Source organism: Ranitomeya variabilis, chromosome 6, assembly GCF_051348905.1.
Source record: "Ranitomeya variabilis isolate aRanVar5 chromosome 6, aRanVar5.hap1, whole genome shotgun sequence".
NCBI classification, from domain to species: Eukaryota; Metazoa; Chordata; class Amphibia; order Anura; family Dendrobatidae; genus Ranitomeya; species Ranitomeya variabilis.
In genome coordinates this window covers 216799966-216822002 of record NC_135237.1, presented here as the reverse complement: position 1 = coordinate 216822002, position 22037 = coordinate 216799966, and the positions used below count along the sequence as shown (strand labels likewise).

At 45.9% G+C, this 22037-nt stretch overlaps 1 protein-coding gene across 6 annotated transcripts in view; it reads right to left on the bottom strand.

The window, feature by feature from the left end:
• RECK (reversion inducing cysteine rich protein with kazal motifs) overlaps positions 1-22037 on the bottom strand; it is a 1181658-nt gene that overhangs the window by 261257 nt on the left and 898364 nt on the right. The gene's annotated exons all lie outside the window — the stretch shown is intronic.

Genomic DNA, 22037 nt, shown 5'->3' with positions numbered 1-22037 from the left:
AAGGTGTCGGTGATATCTAGGCATGGAGGAAGGGCCAGACGGAAGAGCACAGGGTTAACCTGTTCAAGGACCTTCAAAAGTCCCAAGTAGCGACGAGCAAACTTAGTGGACTGTTGTGAACTCTGTTTTTGGGCTCCCTCTTGTGGTCACAAGTGGTACTGTGTGAGTGCTGTCTTTGGGCTCCCTCTGGTGGCTCTTTGTGTCATTCTGCAGGTCTGAGGCTGGTTCAGCTGTCTCATTATCTGTTAGCTGGTTTTCTATTTAGCTCACCTGGACTTTCAGTGGTTGCCTGCTGTCAATGTATTCAGTGCTATTTTGATCTCTCCTGAATCCCTTCGTTATCAGTCTCGCCAAGAGAAGCTAAGTTTCTGTTTGGTTATTTTTTGCTCATCAGTGTTCAATATGTTTCTTGGTTATTTATTTGTCCTTGTCCAGCTTGCTAATATGTGATTTCCTTGCTTGCTGGTAGCTCTAGGGGGCTGAGTTTCTCCCCTAACACCGTTAGTTGGTGTGGGGGTTCTTGTATTCTCAGCGTGGATATTTTGTATAGGGTTTTTTTACTGACCGCACAGTTCCCTGCCTGTCTTCTGCTATCTAGTATTAGTGGGCCTCATTTGCTGCATCTGTTTTCATTTCTGCGTTTTGTATTTTCCCCTTACCTCACCGTTATTATTTGTTGGGGGCTTCCTATATCTTTGGGGTCATTTCTCTGAGGCAAGTGAGGTCTTACTTTCTCTATAGGGGTAGCTAGTTTCTCAGGCTGCGTCGAGACGTCCAGAAATTTAGGCACGTTCACCGGCTACCTTAGTGTGTTTGTTAGGATCAGGTTTTGCGGTCAGTCCAGTTACCACCTCCCTAGAGCTTGTTCTATGTTCAGTAACTTAGCTAGTTCATTCTGTGATCCTCAGCCACTAAGAATCATAATAGTACAGCAGGCCAAAAAAGTGTTTAATGCATCGCAGAAGTGGGATAAGAGAAGTCCTGAGTACAATTTTTTTTTTCCTCTCCTTTTGCTGCAGTCTGTCCAGCTTCTCTCATCCCCTTAATCTCTGGGTGGCTTTGAGTTCAGCTGCAGACAAGGATATTCAGAGTCTGACTTCTAGTGTGGATCCTCTTGCTGCAAGGGTGCAAAGCATTCAGGATTTTGTTGTTCACAGTCCTATGTCTGAGCCAAAAGTACCTATTCCTGAGTTGTTTTCTGGAGATAGATCGAGGTTTCTGAATTTTAAGAATAATTGTAAATTATTTCTTTCTTTGAGACCTTGTTCCTCTGGTGATTCTGCTCAGCAAGTTAGAATTGTTGAGGCGACCCTCAAGATTGGGCTTTCTCCCTGGCGCCAGGAGATCCTGCATTGCTGAATGTGGATGCGTTTTTTCTGGCGCTTTTTTTGCTTTATGAGGAACCTAATCTTGAGAACCAGGCAGAAAAGGCCTTGCTGGCTCTCTCTCAGGGCCAGGATGAAGCTGAGGTGTATTGTCAAAAATTTCGGAAATGGTCGGTGCTTACTCAATGGAATGAGTGTGCCCTGGCTGCAAATTTCAGAGAAGGTCTTTCTGAAGCCATTAAGAATGTTATGGTGGGGTTCCCCACGCCTGCAAGTCTGAATGACTCAATGGCTTTTGCCATTCAGATTGATCGGCGTTTGCGGGAGCGCAAATCTGCGCACCATCTGGCGGTGTTTTCTGAACAGAGACCTGAGTCTATGCAATGTGACCGAATTCTGACCAGAATTGAGCGGCAAGATCATAGACGTCAAAATGGGTTGTGCTTTTACTGTGGTGATTCAACTCATGTTATCTCAGCATGCTCTAAGCGCGTAAAAAAAAATTGCTAAATCTGTCACCGTTGGTACTATACAGCCTAAATTCATTTTGTCTGTTACTTTAATTTGTTCTTTGTCTTCCTATTCGGTTATGGCTTTTGTGGATTCAGGTGTTGCCCTGAACCTGATGGATTTGTCGTTTGCCAGGCGCTGTGGTTTGGTCCTGGAGCCTTTGGAATTCCCTATTCCACTGAGGGGAATTGATGCTACACCATTGGCTGAGAATAAGCCTCAGTATTGGACTCAAGTGACCATGTGCATGACTCCTGTACATCAGGAGGTGATTCGCTTTCTTGTGCTGCATAATTTGCATGATGTTGTCGTTTTGGGTCTGCCATGGCTGCAGGCTCATAATCCAGTTTTGGATTGGAAAGCTATGTCTGTTTCAAGTTGGGGTTGCCAGGGGATTCATGGCGATGCTCCTTTGGTGTCAATTGCTTCATCCACTCCTTCTGAGGTCCCTGAGTTTTTGTCGGACTACCAGGATGTATTTCTTGAGCCCAGATCCGGTGCCCTGCCTCCTCACAGGGATTGTGATTGTGCTATAAATTTGATTCCTGGTAGTAAGTTCCCTAAGGGACGACTTTTTAATTTGTCTGTACCAGAACATGCCGCGATGCGGAGTTATATAAAGGAGTCTTTAGAGAAGGGACATATTCGCCCGTCCTCCTCCCCTCTTGGTGCAGGATTCTTTTTTGTGGCCAAGAAGGATGGTTCTCTGAGACCTTGTATAGATTATCGTCTTCTAAATAAAATCACGGTCAAATTTCAGTATCCATTGCCATTATTATCTGATCTGTTTGCTCGGATTAAGGGGTCCAGTTGGTTCACCAAGATAGATCTTCGTGGTGCGTATAACCTTGTGCGTATTAAGCAGGGGGATGAATGGAAAACAGCATTTAATATGCCCGAAGGCCATTTTGAGTACTTGGTGATGCCTTTTGGACTCTCTAATGCTCCTTCTGTGTTCCAGTCCTTCATGCATGACATCTTCCGAGAATATCTGGATAAATTTATGATTGTGTATCTGGATGACATTTTGGTCTTTTCTGAGGACTGGGAGTCCCATGTGAAGCAGGTCAGGATGGTATTTCAGGTCCTGCATGCTAATGCCTTATTTGTGAAGGGCTCAAAATGTCTCTTCGGAGTACAGAAGGTTTCCTTTTTGGGTTTTATTTTTTCTCCTTCTACTATTGAGATGGACCCAGTCAAGGTCCAGGCTATTCATGACTGGACTCAGCCTACATCTGTTAAGAGTCTTCAGAAGTTCTTGGGCTTTGCTAATTTTTACCGTCGCTTCATTGATAATTTTTCTGGCGTGGTTAAACCCTTGACGGATTTGACCAAGAAGGGTTCTGATGTGACTAATTGGTCTCCTGCGGCCATGGAAGCCTTTCAGGAGCTGAAGCGCCGGTTTTCTTCGGCTCCAGTTTTGTGTCAGCCTGATGTCTCTCTTCCTTTTCAGGTAGAGGTTGATGCTTCTGAGATTGGAGCAGGGGCTGTTTTGTCGCAGAGAAGCTCTGATTGCTCTGTGATGAAACCTTGTGCTTTCTTTTCAAGAAAGTTTTCGCCTGCCGAGCGGAATTATGATGTTCGTAATCGGGAGTTGTTGGCTATGAAGTGGGCATTTGAGGAGTGGCGACATTGGCTCGAGGGAGCTAAGCATCATGTGGTGGTCTTGACTGATCACAAAAATCTGATTTATCTCGAGTCTGCCAAGCGGCTGAATCCTAGACAGGCTCGTTGGTCGTTGTTTTTCTCCCGTTTCGATTTCGTAGTCTCATACCTGCCTGGTTCGAAGAACGTGAAGGCTGATGCTCTTTCTAGGAGTTTTGTGCCTGACTCTCCGGGAGTTTCAGAGCCGGCTGGTATCCGCAGAGAGGGAGTGATTTTGTCTGCCATTTCCCCAGATTTGCGACGAGTGCTGCAGAAATTTCAGGCGGATAGACCTGACCGTTGCCCACCAGAGAGACTGTTTGTCCCAGATAGATGGACCAGCAGAGTTATTTCCGAGGTTCATTCTTTGGTGTTGGCGGGCCATCCTGGGATTTTTGGTACCAGAGATTTGGTGGCTAGGTCCTTCTGGTGGCCTTCCTTGTCGCGGGATGTGCGTTCCTTTGTGCAGTCCTGTGGGATTTGTGCTCGGGCTAAGCCTTGCTGTTCTCGTGCCAGCGGTTTGCTTTTGCCTTTGCCTGTCCCGTAGAGGCCTTGGACGCCCATTTCCATGCATTATATTTCGGATCTTCCAGTCTCTCAGAGAATGTCTGTCATCTGGGTGGTGTGTGATCGTTTTTCCAAAATGGTCCATTTGGTGCCCTTGCCTAAGTTGCCTTCCTCCTCCGATTTGGTTCCTCTATTTTTTCAGAATGTGGTTCGCTTGCATGGCATCCCCGAAAATATTGTGTCTGACAGAGGATCCCAGTTTGTGTCCAGATTTTGGCGGATTTTTTGTGCTAAGATGGGCATTGATTTGTCTTTTTCATCGGCCTTCCATCCTCAGACGAATGGCCAAACCGAGCGAACTAATCAGACCTTGGAAACTTATTTAAGATGTTTTGTTTCTGCTGATCAGGATGATTGGGTGACTTTTTTGCCATTGGCCGAGTTTGCCCTTAATAATCGAGCTAGTTCTGCTACTTTGGTTTCGCCTTTTTTCTGCAATTCTGGTTTTCATCCTCGTTTCTCCTCGGGTCAGGTCGAGCCTTCTGACTGTCCTGGGGTGGATTCTGTGGTGGATAGGTTGCAGCAGATTTGGAACCATGTGGTGGACAATTTGAAGTTGTCACAGGAGAAGGCTCAGCGCTTTGCCAACCGCCGTCGCGGTGTGGGTCCCCGACTTCGTGTTGGGGATTTGGTATGGCTGTCCTCTCAGTATGTTCCTATGAAGGTCTCCTCTCCTAAATTCAAGCCTCGCTTCATCGGTCCTTATAAGATTTTGGAAATCCTTAACCCAGTGTCATTTCGTTTGGACCTCCCAGCGTCGTTTGCCATTCATAACGTGTTCCATAGGTCTTTGTTGCGGAGGTATGTGGTGCCTGTTGTTCCTTCTGTTGAGCCCCCTGCCCAATGCTGGTTAAGGGCGAATTGGAGTACGTGGTGGAGAAGATCTTGGATTCTCGTGTTTCTAGACGGAGGCTTCAGTATTTGGTTAAGTGGAAGGGCTATGGTCAGGAGGATAATTCCTGGGATGTCGCCTCTGATGTTCATGCGGCCGATTTGGGTCGTGCCTTCCATGTGGCTCATCCTGATCGCCCTGGGGGTTTTGATGAGGGTTCAGTGACCCCTCCTCAAGGGGGGGTACTGTTGTGAACTCTGTTTTTGGGCTCCCTCTTGTGGTCACAAGTGGTACTGTGTGAGTGCTGTCTTTGGGCTCCCTCTGGTGGCTCTTTGTGTCATTCTGCAGGTCTGAGGCTGGTTCAGCTGTCTCGTTATCTGTTAGCTGGTTTCCTATTTAGCTCACCTGGACTTTCAGTGGTTGCCTGCTGTCAATGTATTCAGTGCTATTTTGATCTCTCCTGAATCCCTTCGTTATCAGTCTCGCCAAGAGAAGCTAAGTTTCTGTTTGGTTATTTTTTGCTCATCAGTGTTCAATATGTTTCTTGGTTATTTATTTGTCCTTGTCCAGCTTGCTAATATGTGATTTCCTTGCTTGCTGGTAGCTCTAGGGGGCTGAGTTTCTCCCCTCACACCGTTAGTTGGTGTGGGGGTTCTTGTATTCTCAGCGTGGATATTTTGTATAGGGTTTTTTACTGACCGCACAGTTCCCTGCCTGTCTTCTGCTATCTAGTATTAGTGGGCCTCATTTGCTGAATCTGTTTTCATTTCTACGTTTTGTATTTTCCCCTTACCGCACCGTTATTATTTGTTGGGGGCTTCCTATATCTTTGGGGTCATTTCTCTGAGGCAAGTGAGGTCTTACTTTCTCTATAGGGGTAGCTAGTTTCTCAGGCTGCGTCGAGACGTCCAGGAATTTAGGCACGTTCACTGTTATGATCCCAATGGCAGGGGACCTCAAAGATTACAGCAAAGTCTGCAAAACATAAATACCAGCTCATAGGGAAGTGGTAACTAGGCTGACCATATACCTGATCCTAGCGCAAACACTAACAGCAGCCGGGGAACGTGCCTACGTTGGTCCTAGACGTCTCGCGCCAGCCGGAGAACTAACTACCCCTATCAGGGAAAATAAGACCTCTCTTGCCTCCAGAGAAAAGACCCCAAAGTAATACAAGCCCCCAACAAATAATAACGGTGAGGTAAGAAGAAAAGACAAACGTAAGAATGAACTAGATTTAGCAAAGAGAGGCCCACTGACTAATAGCAGAATATAGTAAGAAGACTTATATGGTCAGCAAAAAACCCTGCAAAATATCCACGCTGAATATCCAAGAACCCCCAAACCGACTGACGGTGTGGGGGGAGAATATCAGCCCCCCTAGAGCTTCCAGCAATAACAGGAATCACATATTGTACAAGCTGGACAAAAAATATGAACAATGCAAATGATCAAGAGTACGAAAGCAGAACTTAGCTTATCTTGCAAAGAACCAGGACCTGAAGACAGGAGCAAACAGAAGTGAACTGATTACAACGATGCCAGGCACTGGACTGAGAATCCAGGAAGTTTAAATAGCAACACCCCAGGCCTAACGAAGCAGGTGAGCACCAACCTGATAAAAGACAATCCAAGTGCCAAATCACTAGTGACCACAAAAGGGAGCCAAAAAGTATAGTTCACAACAGTACCCCCCCTTTAAGGAGGGGTCACCGAACCCTCACCAAGACCACCAGGGCGACCAGGATGAGCAGCGTGGAAGGCACGAACCAAATCGGCCGCATGAACATCAGAGGCGGCCACCCAGGAATTATCCTCCTGACCATAGCCCTTCCATTTGACCAAATACTGGAGCCTCCGTCTAGAGAGACGAGAATCCAAAATCTTCTCCACCACGTACTCCAACTCGCCCTCAACCAACACCGGAGCAGGAGGCTCAACAGCAGGAACCACAGGCACAACGTACCGCCGTAACAAAGACCTATGGAACACGTTGTGAATGGCAAACGACACCGGAAGATCCAGACGAAAAGAAACCGGGTTAAGAACTTCCAAAATTTTATAAGGACCAATAAAGCGAGGCTTAAACTTAGGAGAGGAAACCTTCAGAGGGACATACCGAGAAGACAACCATACCAAATCCCCAACACGAAGTCGGGGGCCCACACCGCGGCGGCGGTTGGCAAAACGCTGAGCCTTCTCCTGTGACAACTTCAAGTTGTCCAGCACATGATTCCAAATCCGCTGCAACCTATCCACCACGGAATCCACCCCAGGACAGTCAGAAGACTCAACATGACCCGAGGAGAAACGAGGATGAAAACCAGAGTTGCAGAAGAATGGCGAAACCAAAGTAGCGGAACTAGCCCGATTATTAAGGGCAAACTCCGCCAATGGCAAGAAGGTCACCCAATCATCCTGGTCCGCAGAAACAAAACATCTCAAACAAGCCTCCAGTGTCTGATTAGTTCACTCCGTTTGACCATTAGTCTGAGGATGGAAGGCAGATGAAAACGACAAATCAATGCCCATCTTAGCACAAAAAGATCGCCAGAATCTGGACACAAACTGGGATCCTCTGTCGGACACGATATTCTCCAGAATGCCATGTAAACGAACCACATTCTGAAAAAACAAAGGAACCAGATCGGAAGAGGAAGGCAACTTAGGCAAGGGTACCAAATGGACCATCTTGGAAAAACGATCACACACCACCCAGATGACAGACATTCCCCGAGACACCGGAAGATCAGAAATGAAATCCATGGAAATGTGCGTCCAAGGCCTCTTCGGGATGGGCAAGGGCAAAAGCAACCCGCTAGCACGAGAACAACAAGGCTTAGCCCGAGCACAAGTCCCACAGGACTGCACAAATGACCGCACATCCCGTGACAAGGAAGGCCACCAAAAGGACCTAGCCACCAAATCTCGGGTACCAAAAATTCCCGGATGCCCTCCCAACACCGAGGAATGAACCTCGGAAATGACTCTGCTGGTCCATTTATCAGGAACAAACAGTCTGTCGGGTGGACACGAGTCAGGTCTACCAGCCTGAAATCTCTGCAACACACGTCGCAAATCCGGAGATATGGCCGACACGATCACTCCCTCTTTAAGAATACCAGCTGGCTCCGAGACTCCAGGAGAGTCAGGCACAAAGCTCCTAGAGAGAGCATCAGCCTTAACATTCTTCGAACCAGGCAGGTATGAGACCACAAAGTCAAAACGAGAGAAAAACAATGACCAACGAGCCTGTCTAGGATTCAGGCGCTTAGCAGACTCGAGATACATCAGATTTTTGTGATCAGTCAAGACCACCACACGATGCTTAGCACCCTCGAGCCAATGACGCCACTCCTCAAATGCCCACTTCATGGCCAACAACTCCCGATTACCAACATCATAGTTCCGCTCAGCAGGCGAAAACTTCCTAGAGAAAAAGGCACATGGTCTCATCACAGAACAACCAGAGCCTCTCTGCGACAAAACAGCCCCAGCACCGATCTCAGAAGCATCCACTTTAACCTGAAAGGGAAGTGAGACATCAGGCTGGCACAAAACAGGCGCCGAAGTAAACCGGCGCTTCAGCTCCTGGAAGGCCTCCACGGCTGCAGGAGCCCAATTAGCCCCATCAGAACCTTTCTTGGTCATATCCGTCAAAGGTTTAACAACGCTAGAAAAAATAGCGATAAAGCGACGGTAGAAATTAGCGAACCCCAAGAACTTCTGAAGACTCTTAACAGACGTGGGCTGAGTCCAATCATGAATAGCTCGGACCTTGACTGGGTCCATCTCCACGGCAGAAGGGGAGAAAATAAAACCCAAAAAGGAAACCTTCTGCACTCCAAAGAGACACTTTGAGCCCTTCACAAACAAAGCGTTATCACGCAAAACCTGAAACACCATCCTGACCTGCTTTACATGAGAATCCCAATCATCCGAGAAAACTAGAATATCATCAAGATACACAATCAAAAATTTATCCAGATACTTCCGGAAGATATCATGCATAAAGGACTGAAACACTGAAGGGGCATTAGAGAGCCCAAAGGGCATCACCAAGTATTCAAAATGACCTTCGGGCGTATTGAATGCAGTTTTCCATTCATCTCCCTGCCTAATGCGCACAAGGTTGTACGCACCACGAAGATCTATCTTGGTGAACCACTTGGCGCCCTTAATCCGAGCAAACAAGTCTGACAATAACGGCAACGGATACTGAAACTTAACAGTGATTTTATTCAGAAGCCGATAGTCTATACAAGGTCTCAAAGACCCGTCTTTCTTGGCCACAAAAAAGAATCCCGCACCGAGAGGGGAAGAGGATGGACGAATATGCCCCTTCTCCAAAGACTCCTTGACATAAGAACGCATCGCGGCATGCTCGGGTACAGACAAATTAAATAATCGTCCCTTAGGAAATTTACTGCCAGGAATCAAATCTATAGCGCAGTCACAGTCCCTATAAGGAGGAAGAGCACTGGACCTGGACTCACTGAATACATCCTGATAGTCACACAAGTACTCAGGAACTTCTGAAGGAGTAGAAGTAAAGACAAACGTAAGAATGAACTAGATTTAGCAAAGAGAGGCCCACTGACTAATAGCAGAATATAGTAAGAAGACTTATATGGTCAGCAAAAAACCCTGCAAAATATCCACGCTGAATATCCAAGAACCCCCAAACCGACTGACGGTGTGGGGGTTGAATATCAGCCCCCCTAGAGCTTCCAGCAATAACAGGAATCACATATTGTACAAGCTGGACAAAAAATATGAACAATGCAAATGATCAAGAGTAGAGTACGAAAGCAGAACTTAGCTTATCTTGCAAAGAACCAGGACCTGAAGACAGGAGCAAACAGAAGTAGACTGATTACAACGATGCCAGGCACTGGACTGAGAATCCAGGAAGTTTAAATAGCAACACCCCAGGCCTAACGAAGCAGGTGAGCACCAACCTGGTAAAAGACAATCCAAGTGCCAAATCACTAGTGACCACAAGAGGGAGCCAAAAAGTATAGTTCACAACAGTTCACCGGCTACCTTTAGTGTGTTTGTTAGGATCAGGTTTTGCGGTCAGTCCAGTTACCACCTCCCTAGAGCTTGTTCTATGTTCAGTAACTTAGCTAGTTCATTCTGTGATCCTCAGCCACTAAGGATCATAACAGTGGACTCAACTCGCAGCCTGATGTTACGGACGGAGAGCCACACTAAGTCGCCAGGAGCAAAGGTCGGAGCGGGGCGCCGATGTGCATTGGCGGAGGACCTCATTCTCTTCTTGGAGGCCCGGATGGCATCCTGAGTGCTGTCCCAAATGTCCCGTGCATCCACAGCCCAGTCTGCCACCCTGGAGTCGGCGGAAGACACGGGCATATGCACAGGAACCCGCGGATGCTGACCATAATTATGGAGGAATAGAGTTGTCATGTCGGACGCTATTCACACTAGGGCGTCCGACAGACACCGGTAATTCCACATTTGTCCACTATACGCTCAGTGGCGCCGGCTAGATTTTATCCAGGTTGTCCGGGGTTAATCTATCTGGTAATCTGGTTGGAGGCTGGGTCACGCCAGTGGCCTTTAAATAGTCATTCTGGACTTTGGGCGTCGCCGATTATAGCTTGTGTCTTGTGCCTGGTGATCTCGGTCTGGAGTGGTGGTCTAGGAGACGAAATATCTGGTGGTGTATTATCCTTTGTCATATTTCTCCTTCCTATACAGTGGGGCAAAAAAGTATTTAGTCAGTCAGCAATAGTGCAAGTTCCACCACTTAAAAAGATGAGAGGCGTCTGTAATTTACATCATAGGTAGACCTCAACTATGGGAGACAAACTGAGAAAAAAAAATCCAGAAAATCACATTGTCTGTTTTTTTATCATTTTATTTGCATATTATGGTGGAAAATAAGTATTTGGTCAGAAACAAAATTTCATCTCAATACTTTGTAATATATCCTTTGTTGGCAATGACAGAGGTCAAACGTTTTCTGTAAGTCTTCACGAGGTTGCCGCACACTGATGTTGGTATGTTGGTCCATTCCTCCATGCAGATCTCCTCTAGAGCAGTGATGTTTTTGGCTTTTCGCATGGCAACACGGACTTTCAACTCCCTCCAAAGGTTTTTTATAGGGTTGAGATCTGGAGACTGGCTAGGCCACTCCAGGACCTTGAAATGCTTCTTACGAAGCCACTCCTTCGTTGCCCTGGCGGTGTGCTTTGGATCACTGTCATGTTGAAAGACCCATCCACGTTTCATCTTCAATGCCCTTGCTGATGGAAGGAGGTTTGCACTCAAAAGATTTCTTCACTCCAAGCTGGTTGGCTATTGCAGATTCAGTCTTCCCAGCCTGGTGCAGGGCTACAATTTTGTTTCTGGTGTCCTTTGACAGCTCTTTGGTCTTCACCATAGTGGAGTTTGGAGTCAGACTGTTTGAGGGTGTGCACAGGTGTATTTTTATACTGATAACAAGTTTAAACAGGTGCCATTACTACAGGTAATGAGTGGAGGAAAGAGGAGACTCTTAAAGAAGAAGTTACAGGTCTGTGAGAGCCAGAAATCTTGAAATTTTGTTTCTGACCAAATACTTATTTTCCACCATAATATGCAAATAAAATGATAAAAAAACAGACAATGTGATTTTCTGGATTTTTTTTTCTCAGTTTGTCTCCCATAGTTGAGGTCTACCTATGATGTAAATTACAGACGCCTCTCATCTTTTTAAGTGGTGGAACTTGCACTATTGCTGACTGACTAAATACTTTTTTGCCCCACTGTATTTGTGTTTGTTTTGCCCTGTGCACATTATAGTGTTTTCCTGTGTGTCTGCGGCGTGGTGCGTTTTTTAGTTTTCCCTGTCTGTGCTTTCTGTGGAGGTTGGTGTGTGGTTTAATCACTAGGTGGCGGGTGGAGGTTTCAGCATAGGGCTGAAACAGGAGTCAGGGTCAGGCCTGGCAGCCCAGACAAGCACACCATCAGTGTAAATTCTGGGAGAGGGACAGACAGGGTTTTCCCTAGTCTGAGGGATATCGCAAGGGCCCGGGTAATCAGCTGTAGTCTACCCAGTACCCCTGTGACAGGAGTCTGGCCAGTGGAGTCGGTTACGGCGTTGTTAAGCGCAAACTCCGCACATGGTAGCAAGGATGCCCAGTTATCCTGCCTGGCAGAAACAAAATGTCACAAATAGGTGACCAAGGTCTGATTGGTCCTCTCTACCAATCCATTTGTCTCGGGATGATATGCTAAAGAGAGATTTAACTCAATGCTGAGTAAACGACAAATCTCTCTCCAGAACCGAGATGCAAAATGGGGATCTCGGTCACTGACAACTTTGTCCGGCATACCGTGTAGGCGGAAAATGTGTCTTATAAACAACGCTGCCAAGGCCTGTGCAGAAGGTAACCCTGGAAGCAGCACCAGATGCACCATTTTAGAAAAATGGTTGGTGATTACCCAAATGATGGTGCAACCACGAGACTTGGGTAAGCCCACCACAAAGTCCATCCCGACCATCTCCCAGGGCCTGTCTGCCACCGGCAGAGGATAAAGTAACCAAGCTGGCCGTTGTCGAGGAGACTTATTTTTGGCACAAGAGACACACGTGCGAACATAGTCTCCAACGTCACGGACCATATGCAGCCACCAGTACGTCCTCACCAACAGCTCAGATGTCCTCTTGGCCCCAAAATGTCCACCCACCCTGGATGAATGAGCCCAAGAGAGAACCTCAGGTCGCAAATTAGTAGGTACAAAAGTCTTGCCCGAAAGTCTAGCGAAACCGGAGCCATGGTTCTCAGGCTCTCGGAAGGGACAATAAGGCTCCTCTTCCTCCTCCTCAGAAGACACAACGGAGCGAGAGAGAGCATCAGCACAAATGTTCTTCTCCCCAGAAAGAAAATGGAGGGTGAAATGGAACCGGGAGAAGAACAAGGACCATCTGGCCTGGTGAGAATTTAGCCGCTGAGCTGTTTGTAAGTACACCAGATTTTTGTGGTCGGTGAAGACTTGAAAGGGAAAGCGAGCCCCCTCCAGGAGATGTCTCCACTCAGAGAAAGCCAACTTCATATCTAGCAACTCCCTGTTCCGATGGAATAATTCCTCTCTGCTGGTGTGAAGGTCTTGGAAAAGAAGAAGCAGGGATGCTTCCGACCATGAGCATCCTTTTGGAAGAGCACTGCACCAACACCAACAGATGAGGCATCCACCTCCATTATGAACGGCTTAGCTACATCGGGGCGATGTAGGGTGGGAGCGCTAGCAAAATTAGATTTTATAGAGAGGAAGGCCTTGGAGACCTCCTCCGACCACAATTTGGGATTTGCTCCCTTCTTGGTGAGGGCTACCAAGTGAGCTACCAAAGTCGAAAAATGCGGAATGAACTGACAGTAATTATTAATGAACCCCATAAAACGCTGCACCGCTTTGAGAGAATGAGGTTCCTGTCAGTTCATCACGACCTGTAGTTTGGCAGGATCCATAGCCAATCCCTGGGTGGAGATGATATAACCAAGGAAAGGCAAGGACTCCTGCTCAAACACACATTTCTTCAACTTGGCATAAAGAGAATTTGCCCGTAAGAGGTCGAAGACCTTGCGAACCTCTCTCCGGTGGGAGTCAATATCTGGAGAGTAGACGAGTATATCATCCAGATAGACTACGGCAGAGGTGGAGAGCATATCCTGGAAGATGTCATTCACAAAGTCTAGGAAAACGGCTGGGGCATTACAGAGCCCGAAGGGCATCACCAGATATTCATAGAGCCCATCCCTGGTATTAAAAGCTGTCTTCCATTCGTCCCCCTCACAGATGCGAATCAGGTTATAAGCACCCCGCAGATCTAATTTGGTAAATACCCTTGCTCCCCGTAACCTATCAAAAAGCTCAGAAATCAGAGGCAAAGGGTACTTATTCTTAACGGTGATGGTGATAAGACCCCTGTAATCTATGCATGGACGTAGTTCTCCGTTCTTCTGCACGAAGAACCCCGCCCCTGCAGGTGACACTGACTTCCTAATGAACCCTCTCGCTAAATTCTCCTGGATGTATTGGGACATAGCCTTCGTCTCCGGGAGAGAGAGGGGATAGACCCATCCCCGAGGAGGTTCAGCTCCAGGCATGAGGTCAATAGGACAGTCATAGGGACGGTGAGGCGGAAGAGTCTCTGCAGCCTTCTTGGAGAACACGTCTGCATAGGACCAATAGCACTTGCAAAGAGAAGATCTGCGGGTATCTCTATAGTGGAAACCTGAACAGACTCCCTCACACATCTGCCCTTACAAGATTCACTCCAACCCAAAATCCTCCCTGTGGTCCACTCAATATGAGGGGAGTGGAAACAGAGCCAAGGTATTCCTAGCAGAATCTCATCTATTCCCTCAGGAATGACAGGAAAGGAGATAATCTCCTGATGAGAAGGGGACATAGATAATGAGAAAGGGATGGTCTGATGTGTGATTTGTGAGGGCAGTGTCGACCCATTCACCACTCGAACAGTCACCGGTTTGGTGAGCATCACCAAGGGTATTGCGTGGGGCTGAGCGAAGGCAGAGGACATGAAATTCACCTCCGCTCCAGAGTCCACACAAAGCTCGACTGTTAGAGTGGACGAGCCTAAAGAGATTGTCCCTTTAAAGGACAATTTGGAGGAAAATGCCGCGGTGTCTAGTGAACCTCCTCCAATGGTTACTAGACGCGATCATTCCCTGACCGCTGAGGACATTTATTGGCATAATGTCCTGATTGTTGGCAAATATTACATACCACGGGTACACGAGCGGCCCGGGACTTAGGTCCCACTCGAGAAACCCCCATGGCCTCATAGGCGTCGGACGCCTTTCCAGAACAATGCAATAAGGACTTTATCTGGCCACTCCAGCTCTGATGCCAGAGTCCGGAATTGGACGGCGAACTGGCTGACCATGGACGAACCCTGTGTAATTGCCAACAGTTGGAGCGCCGTATCGTGGGTGACACGAGGTCCTAAAAAGACCTGTTTCAAAGTGTCCAGGAAGTGAGGAGCACTCTGCACCACATGATCATCACGCTCCCACAGCGGCGTTGCCCACTCCAACCCTCTGCCCGACAAAAGGGATATGATAAATCGCACCTTAGCCAGTTCCGTAGGAAAACGTGCAGCCAAAAGTTCTAGATGTATGGTGCACTGGCTCACAAATCCCCGACATAGCTTACTTTCACCAGCAAACCTGTCTGGTAGCGGGAGATGGGATAAAGTTGGAGCAGGGGTGGCAGAGGACAAACTGGCTGCAGATACACTAGCAGCCTGAACAGCGACAGAGGTAACCCTCACAGCTGAGGTTGTGCGCTCAAGAGCCGCCAACCTACTCTCCAGCTGCTGGATGTATCGCTGTAGATGCTGATCATCCGCCATTTTCTAGCCAGACCTTGGCGCTAGTATTATGTAAGGACTGGCACCAAGTTAATATAGATGTTATAATTGGTGTGTTCGCAGCCCGGGCTCCACCGTGCAGGAGAGAACCTGCTGCTAGAAGATGGCGGCACTATATGGCGGTATAAGTGAACTCAGTTAATTCACTGAGTCGCACTGCAAAGAACACACATTGCCCTGTTAGCGTCACAGAGGAACACAGCTAACTGCTGAGCTGATGGCAGTCAGTGGTCACGCACACAGAAGCACACAAACACTCCTCTCTGGTGGAACCGGAATTCTAGTGGCTATTAGCCAGCCCTGAATACATTCATACAAACGCCTCACCAGAGGTGCCGGTATTCTAGGGGCTTATTTCAGCCAAACGCTATCCACATACAGGCACGACCACAAATAGCAAGCTCATAACATGAAGTGATACTAGCCGTGCGGCCATGCGAACCTTTTATAGCTGAAGCAGCTTCAGGACATTCCTAGAGGACCAATGGAAGCTGCTACAATACCTGAGCAACATCAGGACCTTCCTAGAGGACCAATGAGAGCTGCAGCAGTACCTGAGCATGTGACCCCTGACCTCCAATGAGAGGCCTTACCTTGGGCATGCTCAGAAGGGAAAAAGCAGGACTTAGTCCCAGAGACGTCTGCTCGCCACTGACCAGTACTGGCTACAATGGCTGAGCCTGGGAAGGCAGCAGAAACCATCCACACAGTATCAGGCTGAGCCAGATGCTGGGACTGACTTCTCAGCTGAGCAGGCTCCACTGCGGCTGGAGAAGAATGGGAGACCGCAGTGGAGATGGTTCGAGATTCCCCCTGTGCAGAGGCGGGAACTCGAGCACTAACATTGGGAACTGTTACATCTCCAGAAGAACATGCTCCTTCAATTTCTGCTTATGTCGCCAGGCATCGCCACATTCGCTCTGCGGGTGGTGCTGGTGATATTAATGTCAGAACCAGATGCTCCTGATAGCGGGCTCTGTTCAGCCACTAAGGTTTGAGTGGCTAGGACCTGTAGTGCCATCAGTCTGCCAGTGTGGGTTTGTGTGCTTCCAGCTGAAGTTATAAGCGCTCTGCGCCAGTCAATTGGAGAGCACCACACCCTACTAAGGACTCCAGATTGCTTCTGAAATCTGCCAGATATAGCTTAGTGTTTCCCTGGCTAGGTGTGTGGCTTCTTCTCCTATTTCATTTAGTATATTCCTGCTTTGACCTCAGCTTGTTTCTGACTATTCTTACGGATCCTAATGTTGTCCTTAATGTGACCTTGGTCCTATTGTAAAACCAAATATCTGTACTGTGTTTAAAAGGTATTGGGATTTTTCTGGAGTCTGCCAGATGGAGTGGCTTGTACCAAGTCTGTCCGAGGCAGTATTCTGAGCCTATGGCTTAAGGCAGAAATAGAAGAAATCAACCGCACTCAAATATGGATTTGCGTCATGAATGTGAAAATTTAATAGGAACACCACAGTGACATAATCAAATTTTGAGGTAACGTTTCGACCCTTTCGTGGGCCTTTATCAAACCTCACACTGAGACAAGAGGACAATAAATGCATCCGGAATAGCACGGGCAGGGAGTGGGGTCCCTATAAGAACTGTGGGCCCAGAAGCAGGATGGTCGGCGGTGATGTGACACACACCACCGCCGACCATTCTGCTTCTGGGCCCACAGTTCTTATAGGGACCCCACTCCCTGCCCGTGCTATTCCGGATGCATTTATTGTCCTCTTGTCTCAGTGTGAGGTTTGATAAAGGCCCACGAAAGGGATGAAACGTTACCTCAACATTTGATTATGTCACTGTGGTGTTCCTATTAAATTTTCACATTCATGACGCAAATCCATATTTGAGTGCGGTTGATTTCTTCTATTTCTGAATCGTCTGGTATTGTCCGGGTTCAACCAGCACCAATTCCATAAAACCCAGCGTGCACGCCTTGTCTCTATATGGCTTAAGGCAGACATTACAGATTTATTGTTAAATAAAGTTTTTTCCTATGGGAAAAAAAAACAAAAACAGTAAGGTTGCGAAGGTCTTGAGACAACTCACTGGTTTTACCCATCATGAGATATTTCTTGTGAGGACAACTTTTTATAGGCCATCAGTTGAACCTGCTAATATTATCTTTCAATACGTGTCTGCATTGCTTTCTAATTACTGGTAGATTTCAGCTGGTGTCATGACTTTCCATGGCTTTTTGCACCTCTCTATCTTAATATGTTCAATACTTTTTTATGTGTCATTTCTCATTATTACATATAACTTAATTTATAGACATCTATGGTTTGATTACTTTGCCTGTGTGGATTGGATGGGTTGTTATCGACATCTGATAAGAATTTCAAGTCAATAGCACCTTTAGAAATATATTTACTAGAAAATTGGTGACGTGTTTAATACTTACAGTGGGGGAAAGTATTTAATCCCTTGCTGATTTTGTAAGTTTGCCCACTGACAAAGACATGAACCGTCTATAATTTTAAGGGTATGTTAGTTTTAGCATTGAGAGATAGAATATCAAAAATAAAATCCAGAAAATCACATTGTATAAATTATATAAATTTATTTGCATTTTGCAGTGAGAAATAAGTATGTGACCCCCTGCCAACCATTAAGAATTCTGGCTCCTACAGACCAGTTAGATGCTCCCAATCAACTTGTTACCTGCATTAAAGACAGCTGTCTTACATAGTCACCTTTATAAAAAGACTCCTATCCACAGACTCAATGGATAAGTCAGACTCTAACCTCTACAACATGGGCAATACCAGAGAACTTTATAAGGATGTTAGGGACAAGATCACAGACCTGAACAAAGCTGGAATGGGCTACAAAACCACAAGTAAGATGCTGGGTGAGAAGGAGACAGCTGTTTGTGCAATAGTAAGAAAATTGAAGAAATACAATACGACTATCAATCAACATCGATCTGGGGAACCATGCAAAATCTCACCTTGTTGGGTATCCTTGATTATAAGGAATGTGAGAGGCTACACAGGGGGAACTTGTTAATGATCTCAAGGCAACTGGGATCACAGTCACCAAGAAAACCATTGGCAACACATTACGCCGTAAAGGTTTAAAATCCTACAGTGCCAGCAACGTCCCCTGCTCATGAAAACCATTGGTAACACATTACGCTGTAAAGGTTTAAAATCCTGCAGTGCCAGCAAAGTCCCCCTGCTCAAGAAGGCACATGTGCAGGCCCTTATGAAGTTTGCCAATGGTCATCTGGATGATTATGTGAGTGATTGGGAGAAGGTGCTGTGGTCAGATGAAACAAAAATAGAGGTCTTTGGTATTAACTCAACTCGCCATGTTTGGAGGAAGAAAGATGCTGCCTATGACCCAAAGAACACCATCCCCACTGTCAAGTATGGAGGTGGAAACATTATGTCTTGGGGGTGTTTCTCTGCTAAGTGCACAGGACTACTTCACCGTATAAATGGGAGAATGGATGGAGCCATGTACCATAAAATCCTGAGTGACAACCTCTTTCCCTCCACCAGGACATTAAAAATAAATCATGGCTGGGTCTTCCAGCATGACAATGACCCACAACATACAGCCAAGGTAATAAAGGAGTGGCTCAAAAAGAAGCATATTAAGGTCATAGAGTGGCCTTGCCTGTCTCCAGACCTTAATCCCATAGAAAACTTATGGAGGGAGTTGAAGCTCCGAGTTGCGAAGTGACAGCCTCAAAATCTTAATGCTTAAGAGATGATCTGCAAAGAGGAGAGGACCAAAATTCTTACTGACATGTGCACAAACCTCATCATGAACTAGAAAAAACGTATGACTGCTGTGCTTGCCAACAAGGGTTTTGCCACCTAGTATTAAGTCTTGTTTGCCAGAGGGATCAAATACTTACTTCTTACTGCAAAATGCAAATAAATTTATACTAGTTGGCCCCTGCAAAATTTTTGCACATTGGCTGTCGGGGGCGCAGGCAATTTCAGGAAAATCAAGCTGTTCAAATGTTAATGTATTTAATTACATGATGAACACAGAGAGGTATTTATATATGTAGATTGGTAATACACTAAATTGGTTTGATAAGTAGAGGCTAAAAAATGTCTTGAGGTTGTGGTGCCACCTGCAGGTTATTGTTTTTTTCTGCAGGTTTCTGAAAATGAATGTTTAAAGTGTATTTATTGATCAAATCGTGAATGTGTGGTTTTTTGTGTCTTTTCTTGCTGAAGGGGGCAAGTTTACCTTTCAAATGGTGTATTATTTGTGTGTGTGGGGCGAAGTAATCACCAAAAAAGCAGTGCATGTTTACAAATGTGTTTGCATATGTGACTCACCATTTGTGTGTGTGGGGCGAAGTAATCACTGAAAAAGCAGGGCATGTTTACAAATGTCTTTGCATATGTGGCTCACCTGCAGTGAAGTGTACAATCCTCGAATTTGCCTGAAATAGGCAGGGCAAGCACTTCGGCAAGGTGGAAAGACCCCAAGGTAAATGCCACCTGCAAGTAATTTGACCCTTGAAATGGTGTATAATTTGTGTGTGTCGGTGGAGTATAAACGGAGCAAGTGTGCAATTGAATAGGCAGTGCATGTTTACAAATGTGTTTGCATATGTGACTCACCTGCAGTGAAGTGTGCAATCCTCCAATGTGCCTGAAAATCGGCTAGGCAAGGAGTTCGGCAAGCTGGAAAGCCCCCAAGGCAAATATTAGGATTTGTTTGTGATGTCTGTATGCAGCTTTGTGGTAGTATGCTTTGGGGTAGTGTGGTGCCACCTGCAGGTCATTTTTACTTACTGCAGGTTTATGAAAATTAATGTTTAAACTGTATTTTGTGATCACATTGTGGATGTATGGTTTGTTTGGCTACTTTCTTACTGAAGGTTGCAAGTTTACCTTTCAAATGGTGTACCATTTGTGTGTGTGAGTGTAGTATGAACGGAGAAACAAAGTAATCACTGAAAGAGAATGTTTTGAAATAATATAGAAGGATAATTTATACAATGTGATTTTCTGCATTTTATTTTTGATATTCTATCTCTCATTGTTAAAATTAATCTACCCTTAAAATTATAGACTGTTTATGTCTTTGTCATTGGGCAAGCTTACAAAATCAGCAAGGGATCAAATACTTATTTTCCCCCACTGTATTTCACCCGCTGCATATTCAAAAGAGCAAACCCAAATCAAAAGAGGGAACAACCATAACTAAACAATAAAACACAGATGTATGAATGTTGCCTTATACTACATTTTGCTATGAGGGGGGGGGGTTGTTTGCAGGGTTGCTGGGAGAACTTAACCATAAAATTAGACCTGATTCCGGCAAGGATTTAGGTTATATACATATGAGACAGGCAACCTCTCACCTCAATAAACACTTATCAAAACTTAAACTATTTTGAGAAGTATTTTGGTGTTTTCAAATCAGAGGGTATCCTTACAGGCATTTCAAGTTATTTTATTTTCAGTACTTCTATATTTCTTATTGTTGCCTATTCTGCTTTGTACCATTAGGGTACGTGGCCAGGATCAAGAAGTAGCAGTGCTTTGGAGGCAGTGTATCTTCACTGTGTCCGAAGTGCGGAGTTCTAATTAAGAAGGTAAATCTGCATGTGTTCACTGAACAAAGCAGATTTACAGCATCCAAAACATGTCTATTGTAGTAATTTCTGTTGTGGAGACAGAAATTGACATGATGCAGCTCGTAAACCCACGTCGTAGGTGAGTTTATGCTGCATCAAATAAGCACAGTGGGCACGGGATTTCTATAAAATTCCATCCACTGTGCTTGTATTGTAGAATGCCACGGTTTGGACTAAGTGCATGCAAGCTGCCTCCAAACCGCTACTATTCCTGATCATGGGCATGTACCCTAAGGGTATGTGCACACGTCCGGATTTCTTGCAGAAATTTCCTGAAGAAAACCGGAAATTTTCTGCAAGAAATCCGCATTTTTTTTTGCGTTTTTTTTCCGTTTTTTTTCGCGTTTTTTTAGCATTCTGCAAGCGTAATTAGCTTGCAGAATGCTAAAGTTTTCCAAGCGATCTGTAGCATCGCTTGGAAAACTGACTGACAGGTTGGTCACACTTGTCAAACATAGCGTTTGACAAGTGTGACCAACTTTTTACTATAGATGCTGCTTTTGCAGCATCTATAGTAAAAGATAGAATGTTTAAAAATAATAAAAAAAATAAAAAATGCTTATACTCACCTGCAGACAGCTGCTCTCCTTACCGGCGTCCGTTCCGTACAGATGGTGTGTGCGCGCAGGACCTTCCATGACGTCGCGGTCACGTGAGCGGTCACATGACCGCTCACGAGTCACGACCAATCACAAGACAGTGACGTCATCGGCAGGTCCTTCACCGCACACCAGCTACAGGAACCGAAGCGGCAGCATGCAGCTGAGAGGCGGGAAGACATCGAGGGTGAGTATATCACTATTTTTTATTTTAATTCTTATTTTTTGACCACTTATATGGTGCCCAGTCCGTGGAGGAGAGTCTCCTCTCCTCCACCCTGGGTACCAACCGCACATAATCTGCTTACTTCCCGCATGGTGTGCACAGCCCCGTGCGGGAAGTAAGCAGATCAATGGACTCCTAGGTGTGCGGAATCCCTTGCAATTCCGCATTTTAATGAACATGTTGCTTTTTTTTCCGCGATGCGATTTTTTCGCGGAAAAAAAGGCTACATTTGCACAAAAAATGCGGAATACACTGAAAATAATGGGAGGCATATGTTAGCATTTTTTTCGCGTTTTTATCACGTTTTTATAG